A 17,890-nucleotide genomic window follows, 5' to 3' on the forward strand; every position below is an offset into this window, starting at 1 on the left:
GTCAGACAGACTGAAGTTCTGGAGAGGTTTGGTAGGGCAGAGACTGTAGTTTTAGAGGTTTGGTTGGTCATACATACTGTAGTTCTGGAGAGGTTTGGTAGGTCAGAGACTGTAGTTCTGTAGACATTTGATAGGGCAGAGACTGTAGTTCTAGAGGTTTGGTAGATCAGACATACTGTAGTTATAGAGAGGTTTGGTAGGTCAGAGACTGTAGTTCTGGAGACATTTGGTAGATCAGACAGACTCTAGTTCTGGAGACATTTGGTTGTTCAGACAGACTGTAGTTATAGAGAGGTTTGGTAGGTCAGAGACTGTAGTTCTAGAGGTTTGGTAGGTCAGACATACTGTAGTTCTGGAGAGGTTTGGTAGGTCAGAGACTGTAGTTCTGGAGACATTTGGTAGGGCAGAGACTATAGTTCTAGAGGTTTGGTAGATCAGATAGACTGTAGTTCTGGAGAGGTTTGGTAGGTCAGAGACTGTAGTTCTGGAGACATTTGATAGGGCAGAGACTGTAGTTCTATAGGTTTGGTAGGTCAGACAGGCTATAGTTCTTTAGAGGTTTTGTAGGTCAGAGACTGTAGTTCTGGAGACATTTGATAGGGCAGAGCCTGTAGTTATAGAGGGTTGGTAGGTCAGACAGGCTATAGTTCTTTAGAGGTTTGGTAGGTCAGACATACTGTAATTCTGGAGAGGTTTTGTAGGTCAGAGACTGTAGTTCTGGAGACGTTTGGTAGGGAAGAGAATGTAGTTCTAGAGGTTTGGTAGGTCAGACAGACTATAGTTCTCTAGATGTTTGGTAGGTCAGAGACTGTAGTTCTGGAGACATTTGGTAGGGCAGACAGACTGTAGTTCTAGAGAGGTTTGTTAGGTCAGACATACTGTAGTTCTCGAGAGGTTTGGTAGGTCAGAGACTGTAGTTCTGGAGACATTTGATAGGGCAGAGACTGTAGTTCTAGATGTTTGGTAGGTCAGACAGGCTATAGTTCTTTAGAGGTTTGTTAGGTCAGACAGACCGAAGTTCTGGAGAGGTTTTGTAGGGCAGAGACTGTAGTTCTGGAGACATTTGATAGGGCAGAGACTGTAGTTCTAGAGGTTTGGTAGATCAGAAACTGTAGTTCTGGAGACATTTGGTAGATCAGACAGACTGTAGTTCTAGAGAGGTTTGGTAGGTCAGAGACTGTAGTTCTGGAGACATTTGGTAGATCAGACAGACTGTAGTTCTAGAGAGGTTTGGTAGGTCAGAGACTGTAGTTCTGGAGACGTTTGGTAGGTCTTACATTCTGTAGTTCTAGACGGGTTTGGTAGGGCAGAGACAGTAGTTCTAGAGGTTTGGTAGGTCAGACATACTGTAGTTCTGGAGAGGTTTGGTAGGTCAGAGACTGTAGTTCTGGTTACGTTTGGTAGGGCAGAGCCTGTAGTTCTAGAGGTTTGGTAGGTCAGACATACTGTAGTTCTGGAGAGGTTTGGTAGGTAAGGGACCATAGTTCTTGAGAGGTTTAGTAGGTCAGACAGACCGTAGTTCTGGAGAGGTTTGGTAGGGCAGAGACTGTAGTTTTAGAGGTTTGGTAGGTCATACATACTGTAGTTCTGGAGAGGTTTGGTAGGTCAGAGACTGTAGTTCTGTAGACATTTGATAGGGCAGAGACTGTAGTTCTAGAGGTTTGGTAGATCAGACATACTGTAGTTCTAGAGAGGTTTGGTAGGTCAGAGACTGTAGTTCTGGAGACATTTGGTAGATCAGACAGACTCTAGTTCTGGAGACATTTGGTTGTTCAGACAGACTGTAGTTCTAGAGAGGTTTGGTAGGTCAGAGACTGTAGTTCTAGAGGTTTGGTAGGTCAGACATACTGTAGTTCTGGAGAGGTTTGGTAGGTCAGAGACTGTAGTTCTGGAGACATTTGGTAGGGCAGAGACTATAGTTCTAGAGGTTTGGTAGATCAGATAGACTGTAGTTCTGGAGAGGTTTGGTAGGTCAGAGACTGTAGTTCTGGAGACATTTGATAGGGCAGAGACTGTAGTTCTATAGGTTTGGTAGGTCAGACAGGCTGTAGTTCTTTAGAGGTTTTGTAAGTCAGAGACTGTAGTTTGGAGACATATGATAGGGCAGAGCCTGTAGTTCTAGAGGGTTTGGTAGGTCAGACAGGCTGTAGTTCTTTAGAGGTTTGGTAGGTCAGACATACTGTAATTCTGGAGAGGTTTTGTAGGTCAGAGACTGTAGTTCTGGAGACGTTTGGTAGGGAAGAGAATGTAGTTCTAGAGGTTTGGTAGGTCAGACAGACTATAGTTCTCTAGATGTTTGGTAGGTCAGAGACTGTAGTTCTGGAGACGTTTGGTAGGGAAGAGAATGTAGTTCTAGAGGTTTGTTAGGTCAGACATACTGTAGTTCTCGAGAGGTTTGGTAGGTCAGAGACTGTAGTTCTGGAGACATTTGATAGGGCAGAGACTGTAGTTCTAGATGTTTGGTAGGTCAGACAGGCTATAGTTCTTTAGAGGTTTGTTAGGTCAGACAGACCGAAGTTCTGGAGAGGTTTGGTAGGGCAGAGACTGTAGTTCTGGAGACATTTGATAGGGCAGAGACTGTAGTTCTAGAGGTTTGGTAGATCAGAAACTGTAGTTCTGGAGACATTTGGTAGATCAGACAGACTGTAGTTCTAGAGAGGTTTGGTAGGTCAGAGACTGTAGTTCTGGAGACATTTGGTAGATCAGACAGACTGTAGTTCTAGAGAGGTTTGGTAGGTCAGAGACTGTAGTTCTGGAGACGTTTGGTAGGTCTTACATTCTGTAGTTCTAGACGGGTTTGGTAGGGCAGAGACAGTAGTTCTAGAGGTTTGGTAGGTCAGACATACTGTAGTTCTGGAGAGGTTTGGTAGGTCAGAGACTGTAGTTCTGGTTACGTTTGGTAGGGCAGAGCCTGTAGTTCTAGAGGTTTGGTAGGTCAGACATACTGTAGTTCTGGAGAGGTTTGGTAGGTAAGGGACCATAGTTCTTGAGAGGTTTAGTAGGTCAGACAGACCGAAGTTCTGGAGAGGTTTGGTAGGGCAGAGACTGTAGTTTTAGAGGTTTGGTAGGTCATACATACTGTAGTTCTGGAGAGGTTTGGTAGGTCAGAGACTGTAGTTCTGTAGACATTTGATAGGGCAGAGACTGTAGTTCTAGAGGTTTGGTAGATCAGACATACTGTAGTTATAGAGAGGTTTGGTAGGTCAGAGACTGTAGTTCTGGAGACATTTGGTAGATCAGACAGACTCTAGTTCTGGAGACATTTGGTTGTTCAGACAGACTGTAGTTATAGAGAGGTTTGGTAGTTCAGACATACTGTAGTTCCAGAGAGGTTTTGTAGGGCAGAGACTAGTTCTATCAAGTTTTGGTAGGGCAGAGACTGTAGTTCTAGAGGTTTGGTGGGTCATACATACTGTAGTTCTGGAGAGGTTTGGAAGGTCAGAGACTGTAGTTCTGGAGACGTTTGGTAGGGCAGAGCCTGTAGTTCTGGAGAGGTTTGGTAGGTCAGACTATAGTTCTTTAGAGGTTTGGTAGGTCAGACATACTGTAGTTCTGGAGATGTTTTGTAGATCAGACAGACTGTAGTTCTAGAGAGGTTTGTTAGGTCAGACATACTGTAGTTCTGGAGAGGTTTGGTAGGGCAGAGACGGTAGTCCTAGAGGTTTGGTAGGTCATAGATACTGTAGTTCTGGAGAGGTTTGGTAGGTCAGAGACTGTAGTTCTAGAGGTTTGGTAGGTCAGACATACTGTAGTTCTGGAGAGGTTTGGTAGGTCAGAGACTGTAGTTCTGGAGACATTTGTTTAGTTCTAGAGGTTTGGTATGTCAGATATAGTGTAGTTCTGGAGAGGTTTGGTAGGTAAGAGAATGTAGTTCTGGAGACGTTTGGTAGGGCAGAGACTGTAGTTCTAGAGGTTTGGTAGGTCAGACATACTGTAGTTCTGGAGAGGTTTGGTAGGTCAGACAGACTGTAGTTCTGGAGACATTTGGTAGATCAGACAGACTGTAGTTCTGGAGAGGTTTGGTAGGGCAGAGACGGTAGTCCTAGAGGTTTGGTAGGTCATAGATACTGTAGTTCTGGAGAGGTTTGGTAGGTCAGAGACTGTAGTTCTAGAGGTTTGGTAGGTCAGACATACTGTAGTTCTGGAGAGGTTTTGTAGGTAAGCGACCATAGTTCTTGAGAGGTTTAGTAGGTCAGACAGACCGAAGTTCTGGAGAGGTTTGGTAGGTCAGAGACTGTAGTTCTGTAGACATTTGATAGGGCAGAGACTGTAGTTCTAGAGGTTTGGTAGATCAGACAGACTGTAGTTTTAGAGAGGTTTGGTAGGTCAGAGACTGTAGTTCTGGAGACGTTTGTTAGGTCATACATTCTGTAGTTCTATACAGGTTTGGTAGGGCAGAGACTGTAGGTCTAGAGGTTTGGTAGGTCATACATACTGTAGTTCTGGAGAGGTTTGGTAGGGTAGAGACTGTAGTTCTAGAGGTTTGGTAGGTCATACATACTGTAGTTCTGGAGAGGTTTGGTATGTCAGAGACTGTAGTTCTGGAGACATTTGGTAGGGCAGAGACTATAGTTCTAGAGGTTTGGTAGATCAGATAGACTGTAGTTCTCGAGAGGTATGGTAGGGCAGAGACTGTAGTTCTAGAGATTTGGTAGGTCATACATACTGTAGTTCTGGAGAGGTTTGGTAGGCCAAAGACTGTAGTTCTGGAGACGTTTGGTAGGGCAGAAACTAGTTCTGGATAGGTTTGTTAGGTCAGACAGACTGTAGTTCTGGAGACATTTGGTATATCAGACAGACTGTAGTTCTAGAGAGGTTTGGTATGTCAGAGACTGTAGTTCTAAAGGTTTTGTAGGTCAGACAGACTATAGTTCTGTAGAGGTTTGGTATGTCAGACATAGTGTAGTTCTGGAGAGGTTTGGTAGGTAAGAGACTGTAGTTCTGGAGAGGTTTGGTAGGTCAGAGACTGTAGTTCTGGATACGTTTGGTAGGGCAGAGACTGTAGTTCTAGAGGTTTTGTAGGTCAGACATACTGTAGTTCTGGAGAGGTTTGGTAGGTAAGAGACTGTAGTTCTGGAAAGGTTTTGTAGGTCAGAGACTGTAGTTCTGGAGAGGTTTGGTAGGTCAGACAGACTGTAGTTCTGGAGACATTTGGTAGATCAGACAGACTGTAGGTCTAGAGAGGTTTGGTAGGGCAGAGACTGTAGTTCTAGAGAGGTTTGGTAGGGCAGAGATTGTAGTTCTGGAGACATTTGGTAGATCAGACAGACTGTAGTTCTAGAGAGGTTTGGTAGGTCAGAGACTGTAGTTCTAAAGGTTTTGTAGGTCAGACAGACTATAGTTCTGTAGAGGTTTGGTATGTCAGACATAGTGTAGTTCTGGAGAGGTTTGGTAGGTAAGAGAATGTAGTTCTGGAGAGGTTTGGTAGGTCAGAGACTGTAGTTCTGGAGACGTTTGGTAGGGCAGAGACTGTAGTTCTAGAGGTTTGGTAGGTCAGACATACTGTAGTTCTGGAGAGGTTTGGTAGGTCAGACAGACTGTAGTTCTGGAGACATTTGGTAGATCAGACAGACTGTAGTTCTGGAGAGGTTTGGTAGGGCAAAGACTGTAGTTCTAGAGAGGTTTGGTAGGGCAGAGACTGTAGTTCTAGAGGATTGGTAGGTCAGACAAACTGTAGTTCTGGAGATGTTTGGTAGGGCAGAGACTGTAGTTCTAGAGGTTTGGTAGGTCAGACATACTGTAGTTCTGGAGAGGTTTGGTAGGTCAGACAGTCTGTAGTTTTGGAGAGGTTTGGTAGGGCATAGACTGTAGTTCTGGAGAGGTTTGGTAGGTCAGACAGTCTGTCGTTCTGGAGACGTTTGGAAGGGCAGAGACTGTAGTTCTATAGAGGTTTGGTAGGGCTGAGACTGTAGTTCTAGAGGTTTGGTAGGTGAGACATACTTTAGTTCTGGAGAGGTTTGGTAGGTAAGAGACTGTAGTTCTGGAGAGGTTTGGTAGGTCAGACAGTCTGTCGTTCTGGAGACGTTTGGAAGGGCAGAGACTGTAGTTCTAGAGGTTTGGTAGGTCAGACAGACTGTAGTTCTGGAGACATTTGGTAGATCAGAGAACCTGTAGTTCTAGAGAGGTTTGGTAGGGCAGAGACTGTAGTTTTAGAGGTTTGGTAGGTCATACATACTGTAGTTCTGGATGGGTTTTGTAGGGCAGAGACTGTAGTTCTATAGAGGTTTGGTAGGTGATACATACTGTAGTTCTGGAGATGTTTGGTAGGTCAGAGACTGTAGTTCTGGGGACATTTGATAAGGCAGAGACTGTAGTTCTAGAGGTTTGGTAGATTAGAAACAGTAGTTCTGGAGAGGTTTGGTAGGTCAGACAGACTGTAGTTCTGGAGACATTTGGTAGATCAGAGAAACTGTAGTTCTAGAGAGGTTTGGTAGGGCAGAGACTGTAGTTTTGGAGGTTTGGTAGGTCATACATACTGTAGTTCTGGATGGGTTTTGTATGGCAGAGACTGTAGTTTTATAGAGGTTTGGTAGGGCTGAGACTGTAGTTCTATAGGTTTGGTAAGTCATACATACTGTAGTTCTGGAGAGGTTTGGTAGGTCAGAGACTAGTTCTGGAGAGGTTTGGTAGGTCAAACATACTGTAGTTCTGGAGAGGTTTGGTAGCTCAGAGACTGTAGTTCTGGAGAGGTTTGGTAGGTCAGACAGACTGTAGTTCTGGAGACATTTGGTAGATCAGACAGACTGTAGTTCTAGAGAGGTTTGGTAGGGCAGAGACTGTAGTTCTGGAGACGTTTGGTAGGGCAGAGACTGTAGTTCTAGAGGTTTGGTAGATCAGACATACTGTAGTTCTGGAGAGGTTTGGTAGGTAAGAGACTGTAGTTCTGGAGAGGTTTGGTAGGTCAGACAGTCTGTAGTTCTGGAGAGGTTTGGTAGGGCAGAGACTGTAGTTCTAGAGGTTTGGTAGGTCATACATACTGAAGTTCTGGAGAGGTTTGGTAGGTAGGAGAGTGTAGTTCTGGAGAGGTTTGGTAGGTCAGACAGACTGTAGTTCTGGAGATGTTTGGTAGGGCAGAGACTGTAGTTCTAGAGGTTTGGTAGATCAGAAACAGTAGTTCTGGAGAGGTTTGGTAGGTCAGACAGACTGTAGTTCTGGAGACATTTGGTAGATCAGAGAAACTGTAGTTCTAGAGAGGTTTGGTAGGGCAGAGACTGTAGTTTTAGAGGTTTGGTAGGTCATACATACTGTAGTTCTGGATGGGTTTTGTAGGGCAGAGACTGTAGTTCTATAGAGGTTTGGTAGGTGATACATACTGTAGTTCTGGAGATGTTTGGTAGGTCAGAGACTGTAGTTCTGGGGACATTTGATAAGGCAGAGACTGTAGTTCTAGAGGTTTGGTAGATCAGACATACTGTAGTTCTGGAGAGGTTTGGTAGGTAAGAGACTGTAGTTCTGGAGAGGTTTGGTAGGTCAGACAGTCTGTTGTTCTGGAGAGGTTTGGTAGGGCAGAGACTGTAGTTCTAGAGAGGTTTGGTAGGTCAGACATACTGTAGTTCTGGAGAGGTTTGGTAGGTAGGAGAGTGTAGTTCTGGAGAGGTTTGGTAGGTCAGACAGTCTGTCGTTCTGGAGACGTTTGGAAGGGCAGAGACTGTAGTTCTAGACGGGTTTGGTAGGTTAGAGACTGTAGTTCTATAGAGGTTTGGTAGGGCAGAGACTGTAGTTCTAGAAGTTTGGTAGGTCAGACACACTGTAGTTCTGGAGAGGTTTGGTAGGTAAGAGACTGTAGTTCTGGAGAGGTTTGGTAGGTCAGACAGACTGTAGTTCTGGAGACATTTGGTAGGGCAGAGACTGTAGTTCTAGAGGTTTGGTAGATCAGAAACAGTAGTTCTGGAGAGGTTTGGTAGGTCAGACAGACTGTAGTTCTGGAGACATTTGGTAGATCAGAGAAACTGTAGTTCTAGATAGGTTTGGTAGGGCAGAGACTGTAGTTTTGGAGGTTTGGTAGGTCATACATACTGTAGTTCTGGATGGGTTTTGTATGGCAGAGACTGTAGTTGTATAGAGGTTTGGTAGGGCTGAGACTGTAGTTCTATAGGTTTGGTAAGTCAAACATACTGTAGTTCTGGAGACATTTGATAGGGCAGAGACTGTAGTTCTAGAGGGTTGGTAGATCAGAAACAGTAGTTCTGGAGAGGTTTGGTAGGTCAGACAGACTGTAGTTCTGGAGACATTTGGTAGATCAGACAGACTGTAGTTCTAGAGAGGTTTGGTAGGGCAGAGACCATAGTTCTATAGAGGTTTGGTAGGGCAGAGACTATAGTCCTAGAGGTTTGGTAGGGCAGAGACTGTAGTTCTGGAGAGGTTTGGTAGGTCAGACAGACTGTTGTTCTGGAGAGGTTTGGTAGGTCAGACAGACTGTAGTTCTGGAGAGGTTTGGTAGGGCAGAGATTGTAGTTCTATAGGTTTTTTAGGTCAGATAGACTGTAGTTCTAGAGAGGTATTGTAGGGCAGAGACTGTAGTTCTAGAGGTTTGGTAGGTCATACATACTGTAGTTCTGGAGAGGTTTGGTAGGTCAGACATACTGTAGTTCTGGAGACGTTTGGTAGCTCAGAGACTGTAGTTCTGGGGACATTTGATAAGGCTGAGACTGTAGTTCTAGAGGTTTGGTAGATCAGAAACAGTAGTTCTGGAGAGGTTTGGTAGGTCAGACAGACTGTAGTTCTGGAGACATTTGGTAGATCTGAGAAACTGTAGTTCTAGAGAGGTTTGGTAGGGCAGAGACTGTAGTTCTAGAAGTTTGGTAGGTCAGACACACTGTAGTTCTGGAGAGGTTTGGTAGGTAAGAGACTGTAGTTCTGGAGAGGTTTGGTAGGTCAGACAGACTGTAGTTCTGGAGACATTTGGTAGGGCAGAGACTGTAGTTCTAGAGGTTTGGCAGATCAGAAACAGTAGTTCTGGAGAGGTTTGGTAGGTCAGACAGACTGTACTTCTGGAGACATTTGGTAGATCAGAGAAACTGTAGTTCTAGAGAGGTTTGGTAGGGCAGAGACTGTAGTTTTGGAGGTTTGGTAGGTCATACATACTGTAGTTCTGGATGGGTTTTGTATGGCAGAGACTGTAGTTCAATAGAGGTTTGGTATTGCTGAGACTGTAGTTCTATAGGTTAGGTAAGTCATACATACTGTAGTTCTGGAGAGGTTTGGTAGGTCAGAGACTAGTTCTGGAGAGGTTTGGTAGGTCAAACATACTGTAGTTCTGGAGAGGTTTGGTAGGGCAGAGACTGTAGTTCTAGAGGTTTGGTAGATCAGATAGACTGTAGTTCTAGAGAGATATTGTAGGGCAGAGACTGTAGTTCTAAAGGTTTGGTAGGTCATACATACTGTAGTTCTGGAGAGGTTTGGTAGGTCAGACATACTGTAGTTCTGGAGACGTTTGGTAGCTCAGAGACTGTTGTTCTGGAGAGGTTTGGTAGGTCAGAGACTGTAGTTCTGGAGACATTTGATAGGGCAGAGAATGTAGTTCTAGAGGGTTGGTAGATCAGAAACAGTAGTTCTGGAGAGGTTTGGTAGGTCAGACAGACTGTAATTCTGGAGACATTTGGTAGATCAGACAGACTGTAGTTCTAGAGAGGTTTGGTAGGGCAGAGACCATAGTTCTACAGAGGTTTGGTAGGGCAGAGACTATAGTCCTAGAGGTTTGGTAGGGCAGAGACTGTAGTTCTAAAGGTTTGGTAGGTCAGACAGACTGTTGTTCTGGAGAGGTTTGGTAGGTCAGAGACTGTTGTTCTGGAGAGGTTTGGTAGGTCAGACAGACTGTAGTTCTGGATAGGTTTGGTAGGGCAGAGATTGTAGTTCTAGAGGTTTGGTAGGTCATACATACTGTAGTTCTGGAGAGGTTTGGTAGGTCAGAGACTGTAGTTCTGGAGACGTTTGGTAGGGCAGAGACTGTAGTTCTAGAGGTTTGGTAGATCAGATAGACTGTAGTTCTAGAGAGGTATTGTAGGGCAGAGACTGTAGTTCTAGAGGTTTGGTAGGTCATACATACTGTAGTTCTGGAGAGGTTTGGTAGGTCAGACATACTGTAGTTCTGGAGACGTTTGGTAGCTCAGAGACTGTTGTTCTGGAGAGGTTTGATAGGTCAGACAGACTGTAGTTCTGGAGAGGTTTGGTAGGTCAAGAGACTGTAGTTCTGGAGACATTTGGTAGGGCAGAGACTATAGTTCTAGAGGTTTGGTAGATCAGATAGACTGTAGTTCTAGAGAGGTATGGTAGGGCAGAGACTGTAGTTCTAGAGGTTTGGTAGGTCATACATACTGTAGTTCTGGAGAGGTTTGGTAGGCCAAAGACTAGTTCTGGAGACGTTTGGTAGGGCAGAGACTGTAGCTCTAGAGGTTTGGTAGGTCAGACAGACTATAGTTCTGTAGAGGTTTGGTCGGTCAGACATACTGTAGTTCTGGAGAGGTTGGGTAGGTCAGACCGACTGTAGTTCTGGAGATGTTTGGTAGGTCAGACACACTGTAGTTCTGGAGAGGTTTAGTAGGTCAGCGACTATAGTTCCTGAGAGGTTTGGCCGTTTAGCGACTGTAGTTCTGTAGAGATTTGGTAGGTCAGACAGACCGTAGTTTTGGAGAGGTTTGGCATGTCAGCGACTGTAGTTCTGGAGATTTTTGGTATGTTAGCGACTGTAGTTTTTGAGAGGTTTGGGCCACTGTGACATTGAGGTGACATACTTTATACGCTACATGCTCTCACAGTCTCATGTCATCCATGTTTCTCAAATTTCAAAGTTGTTCCAAACTTAACATTTCAACATTTTTAAGGTTAGGGTTAAGTTTTGGCATTAACTCCGAAATTCTTAAGGTTAGGCATTAACTCTAAATGGTTAAGGTAAGGGTTAAGGTTTGCAATAGGCTTAAAACAAAAATATCAAGAATAACTTTGTGTCTGTGGATTTGAACATGCAAACGTTCGCACCAGAGGCAGATGCATGCACCCATCTGTCATCCCCGTCCACAACGCCATAGCGAAACCGAAACGTAATTTTAGGTAAGGGCGCTCACTGCTGCCCCTAGTGGCCGGTTTCCATGTAATCTCCCGATGTCCTTAGACATGGATGGACGTTGAATACTGACTTGTATCACAGGTGACCTGGCTGGGGTACATAAACTCAGCAAAAAAAGAAACAAAGATAATTGGTGAAAATCCAAATAACTTCACGTCTTCATTGTAAAGGGTTTTAACACTGTTTCCCATGCTTGTTCAATGAACCATAAACAATTAATAAACATGCACCTGTGGAACGGTCGTTAAGACTCTGACAGCTTACAGACGGTAGGCAATTAATGTCACAGTTAGGAAGACTTAGGACACTAAAGACACCTTTCTACTGACTCTGTAAAACACCAAAAGAAAGATGCCTAGGGTCCCTGCTCATCTGCGTGAACGTGCCTTAGGCATGCTGCAAGGAGGCATGAGGACTGCAGATGTGGCCAGGGCAATACATTGCAATATCCGTACTGTGAGAAGCCTAACAGCGCTACAGGGAGACAGGACGGACAGCTGGTCGTCCTCGCAGTGGTAGACCATGTGTAACAACACTTGCACAGGATCAGTACATCCGAACATCACACCTGCGGGACAGGTACAGGATGGCAGCAACAACTGCCCGAGTTACACCAGGAATGCACAACCCCTCCATCTGTGCTCAGACTGTCCGCAATAGGCTGACAGAGGCTCAACTGGGGGTTTGTGGACCTGTTGTAAGGCAGGTCTTCACCAGACATCACCGGCAACAACGTCGTCTATGGGCACAAACCTACCGTCGCTGGACCAGACAGGACTGGCAAAAAGTGCTCTTCACTGACGAGTCTCTGTTTTGTCTCACCAGGGGTGATGGTTGGATTCACGTTAATTGTCGAAGGAATGAGCATTACACCGAGGCCTGTACTCTGGAGCGGGATCGATTTGGAGGTGGAGGGTCCGAGCGTCATTGGACTGAGCTTGTTGTCATTGCAGGCAATCTCAACGCTATGCGTTACAGGGAAGACATCCTCCTCCCTCATGTGGTACCCTTCCTGCAGGCTCGTACTGACATGACCCTCCAGCGTGACTATGCCACCAGCCACACTGCTCGTTCTGTGCGTTATTTTCTGCAAGACAGGAATGTCAGTGTTCTGCCATGGCCAGCGAAGAGTCCGGATCTCAATCCCATTGAGCATGTCTGGGACCTGTTGGATCGGAGGGTGAAGGCTACGGCCATTCCTCCCAGAAATGTCCGGGAACTTGCAGGTGACTTGGTGGAAGAGTGGGGTAACATCTCACAGCAAGAACTGGCAAATCTGGTGCTGTCCATGAGGAGGAGATGCACTGCAGTACTTAATGCAGCTGGTGGCCACACCAGATACTGACTGTTACTTTTGATTTTGATCCTCCCCTTTGTTCAGGGACATCTTATTCCATTTCTGTTAGTCACATGTCTGCGGAACTTGTTCAGTTTATGTCTCAGTTGTTGAATCTTGTTATGTTTGCTGAAAATAAATGCAGTTTAGAGTGAGAGGACGTTTCTTTTTTTGCTGAGTTTATGTCAGATATTTCTGTTGGGCTGATTTTAGCAATTCAGTGTTGTTAACTCTTGAGCATGTTGAGAGGCCCTGTCAATGTGCTTACTTAGAGCACACTTATAGCACCTCTCTGAGTGTTTTTCAGTGACTTCATATGTCAGTCACATCATTGTTTTTGAGACAGCATTATACCACCCTGCATCCCACTGCTGGGCTTGCCTCTGAAGCTAATCAGGGTTAGTCCTGGATGGAAGACCTGATGCTGCTGGAAGTGGTGTTGGAGAGCCAGTAGGAGGCACTCTTTCCTTTGGTCTAAAAAAATATCACAATGCCCTAGGGCAGTAATTGGGGACATTGCCCTGTGTAGGGTGCTGTCTTTCGGATGGGACGTTACATGGGCTGACTCTCTGTGGTCACTAAAGATCCCATGGCACTTATTGTAAGAATAGGGGTGTTAACCCCGGTGTCCTGGCTAAATCCCCAATCTGGCCCTCATACCATCATAGTAACCTAATCATCCCCAGCTTCCAATTGGCTCATTCATCCCTCTCCCTTGTAACTATTCCCCAGGTTGTTGCTGTAAATGAGAATGTGTTCTCAGTAAACTTACCTGGCAAAATAAATGCTTATCTTCTGGCAGCACAGCACTAACAGATGCTAACTAATGCTGCAGTATGTGGTGCATCAAATCAAGATGACTATCATTAGCAGAGTAGCTCAGCATCCTCCCCTACCTACTAGGATGGGTTAATGAATAATGAACGATGGATGAATAACCTGTCGATGGAGGGGAGAGGTAGAGAGAAACAGAGAGACAGAGAAATAGTCTGAGAGAGGGAGGGAAGGAGGGAGGGAAGGAGGGAGGCCAGCTGGTGGACCCAGTCAGGACTTACAGAGGCTGTTTTTCTCATTGGTCTCTATCAGTGGAGCAGGGAGATAACATCTCTTACCTTATTCACAGCCACCCACATGCACTCTGAGCTATTGTACAGTGGCAAGGTAGCATGCTGGAGAGAAAAAAAGTCTGGTTACTCTGGCAACCCTGGGTTTTGTGTGTGTGTGTGTCTGTGTGTGTCTGTGTGTGAGAGAGAGATAGTAGACACAGAATATACTCAGAGAGCACAGATAAAGTATAACATTGTAGAGTAACTCATGTAACTTGGCAACACTGAGAGAAAGGAGGAGGCAAGCCAGTGGGTAGGATATGAGGAAAGTGAGTATGAATGATAGGTGGGTGTATTCTGTTTCCGATGGAAGAGCTAGAGGCAATATCCTCACTAACCCCAGCACAGACAGACCACCTATGCAGAATGAACCCAGTCTTACCCATCTGACTGTATCATTCTGGTTCTGCACCATTAACGCTCAACTGTTCACACACATCTCAACTGTGAAGGTCAACACATTCAAGTTTGATTCCAGACGTCTTTGTCCTTGTGTCATTCAACGTTTAATCACCTTTTTAGCTGTGTGTTTCTGCATTGAGACGTCAGAACAGTTTGGTCAGTGTGTTGTTTGCATTGACACTAAACCAGAGAGAGAGGGAGTGAGTTGTGTGGGTTGTAAAATGGCGGTTATTTGAGTTCTGTCGGCTGATTCCTGTCAAACAGTAGCTTTGATCTGTCTTCAGGTTGTCTGTCGGCAGCCATGTTTGTTTGGTCAGAGAAGTCGTGCTACCTGGGCAATTACCTCTAATGACTTGTTTTGATTTGGTCTGGAATCTAATCCCATGGGATATGATGAGGAAAAGTGTTGTTTTTTTACTCTAGTTGGGTTGTGAAGATTTGAGTGTGATTCTGATTTGACAGGTGTGTTTGGAAGGTTAGCCATGTGAAAGGTGGGTTTTAATGTAATTAGCTTTTTTTCTTTTATTTTGGAAGGTGAGGATGCTTCTCGCTCTCATACACACCCACTCTCACACACACCTCACACACACATCTAACACACACACATTCACTCACACACATACAAATGCACACACTCACACTGTTTTCCTCAAACATAACCTTATCTTACACTCTCTCACAAAAACAGACACATTTACACACACACACACACATACACGCACACACATACACACTCGCTCCTGTGAGTCATTTAGGCCCTGGCCCCGGTTCAAGAAAGCCTCAAAGAGAATCTTGTTGGCAGGAGGCTCCAGCGCTTCACCTCTCAGCAGAGGTTAACAGGAACACATTGTCTCTCTCCCCTCCCCTCCTCTCCTCTCCCCTCTTCTCCTCTCTTCTCATCTCCTCTTCCTTCTTCTCCCCTCCTCTCCTCTCTCCTTCTCTCATCCGTCACAATGGTTAGATCATCTGTTGTTTTACTCCATACAGGAATAAGAATGCAGCTCATAGACCTAGGCAGAGGTCAACCAATAGAATATAATTGATACTTTACTGTCCAAGCAGCAGTCCCTTTGTGGCGTTAATGCCAGGTTACTATAAAGGCTACAGGCTTGTTAGTTAATAAGAGAGTGATGGATGATATTAATGAGACAGCAGGGCATGGGGAGAGCAGGCAGAGCAGGGGAGAGGGGCTTAGTGCTTCCCATAGGCTTCCTCTGGGATATAAGGAAGACAAACACAACGCCACTAGAATACACCACAGCCACCTTCCGCTCAAGGCAAGAGAGAAGGGAAAGAGGAGGCATGGAGGAGGGGGGCTCCATTATCATTTTTGACAATGATCTGTGTGTTGGAAAGGGGGATTTACAAAGTAAGGAAGCCCCCTCACCCTTTTTATTAACACATTTTATATCTTAAATTAAAACAGACTGACACAAGAACAAACACCAACACACACACTAGTTCTTTGAGTGTTGAGGTGGATATGGAGTATAGTGTGTGTGTGGTGTGTGTGTGTGTGTGTGTGTGTGTGTGTGTGTGTGTGTGTGTGTGTGTGTGTGTGTGTGTGTGTGTGTGTGTGTGTGTGTGTGTGTGTGTGTGTGTGTCCACTAGACGGTGTGTGCGCACTGTGTGTCTACTCCTCTCATGCCCCCGTCCCCTCAACCTCCCAAAGCGTAATCCATGTGGGTGGGGAGGTAGAGGGGGGGTAGAGGGAGGATAACAGGGGGGAGGTCCCTGTTTATTTGCTCTATCCTCTCTTTTCTTTCTGAGGAGGAAGAAGAGACACATTTGAGGCGCTGCATGAGGGCTGTGGGTACATCCTCCTTTTTCATCCCATCCCTCCATCCGCCGTCCCCCCCTTCTCCTGTCCTCCCCTCAGCTCATAAGGATGCCATTCAGAGGAGGCAGTATTTTGCTGATGTATCAATGCATGGCAGCCATCTACAGATGATCCACAGTAACCCAATGAGATCAAACTGGGAGAACCCAGGGGGCTCTCCTCCCATATCGGCCTGCCCTGTGCAGATGCACTGACACTGTGATGGACCGGGTGACCCTCCCCCTCTACCCTGGAGGGGCTGATGGAGCATGTATTTGTGTGTTATTTCTGTCATGATAAAAATGATTGTGTGCACACACATACGATCCACACACACACACATACACATGCATGCAAAAACACACTTTCACACACAAGCACTCTCAAATACACACATACCTGCATCAAGCAGTGAACTCATTCATGTTTTACATGATGTGATTTGACGCAAGCGACAAGGCCTGATTGGACAAAGCAAAAAGCACTCAAGCACCAATGACCTGAGGTGACCTACTTCACATCTGTATTTCTCTATTAGAAATATAACACAACAACATAACGTTTTAAATGTGTTTTTTTCTCATTTAAGACTAAAACATTTAGTAAGCAATGGTCATGAAAAAGAGTGCCTTTCTTGTTAGTTCAGATCAGGGTTGGTTTCATTTTATTTTCAACTACAGTATGATATTTACTCACCAGTTATCCCAGCAAACCGGGGACATTCCCAGAACATCAGCTAAGATTCCCATTAAGTTTTAGTTGGTGTTTTATCTAACATTCGGATGAGGGAAAAAATTATGTTTTTGATAACAAAATGTTATGTTTTGTGTGAAAATGCTTTAACTGAAATATCCTTGGAATGTTCTCCTAACATTAGCTCAAATCTATAACAACCACAGCACATTCCCCAAACATTCTCATTAGGTTTCCAGGTAAGAACAGACTAAATGTGTTCCGGGAAAGTTCTTGCAAAATCAGGCTAATGTTTTATAGTCCTACAAACAATGTATAATCATCAGCACAACTGGACAGTTTTTGTGTTATGAGAACATTTTCTGCAACCTAATGAATGTTCTGGGAACATTCACAGAACCAGATTTGTCTTCAGCAGAGACCAAACTATTTTGAAAGAGAGATGTAGTATATTATCAATATTTCAATAGGCTACATGAATAGCTGACAGAATTTGGACTAACTGAAATTGATATTTTTCGGGTCGGCATAGCCTAGAAACCATGATGGAGCAGCATTGTGACGCGTCCTCCTTCCTCGCAGAAGGATCCATCTTTTCTCCCACATGCCTCAATGAACAGACAAAAAGTTTGTCAAACGTAAGTCAATATCCAAAGAAAACATAACACCTCGCCATAACTGCCGCAACAGAGACAAGGCTTTGGCTGGTCACGCATCAATACCTTTAACGATTGAACCGTAAAAGTGGAAAGGGGGATCTGTGTCTTGGTTTTTAACTGATCAGATAGTAAAAGTTGTGAGGGATTTATTCGACATATGACTAAATGAAAAAATGTATAGGCATGCATAAATTATATTTAAAAAAGATCTGTTCTTCAACAATTCAACAATTTGTTATAATAATGTATGCAGGTTATATTAAATACAAAACAGTGCACATAGCCTAATAATGCTCGACATTTCTATTATTATAGGCTTAGCAATAAGGGCTACGCATAGCCACGACTGAATGTGATGTCCAGATGCAGTATAACCCCACTCTGGGCGGAAAATGTTATTGCAGCAGTGAATTTAGTACAACAAAAATTCATCGAGAATTTGTGAAAACGTATTATTATTAATAATAATAGTATTATTAATGAAAACATAATTCACATTAACATAATGAATTCATGATGGGTATTGTTTACCACAATTACAAATACATATGTTTATAGAATACCCTATCCTAACCTTAATGTATGTCCTGTTCTTTTCAACTGGATATACTGCTGCCAGTGCATGGCTTCACTCCGTGGGCTGTGACTCGGTGGGTTCGCCCCGGCCCGGTCCCCGGGCTGACCTGGCGGATCTCGTCCTTCGCATTCCTCACGCGCACCCTATCATAAACATCCTCGACTAGACCGAGGGCAGGAAGTGCGCAAGGACAGGAATTTAAGTCTTTCAATGTGCATTAAAGCTGAGGGCCGGTT

This window comes from Oncorhynchus tshawytscha, linkage group LG13 (assembly GCF_018296145.1).
Source record: "Oncorhynchus tshawytscha isolate Ot180627B linkage group LG13, Otsh_v2.0, whole genome shotgun sequence".
Lineage (NCBI taxonomy): Eukaryota > Metazoa > Chordata > Actinopteri > Salmoniformes > Salmonidae > Oncorhynchus > Oncorhynchus tshawytscha.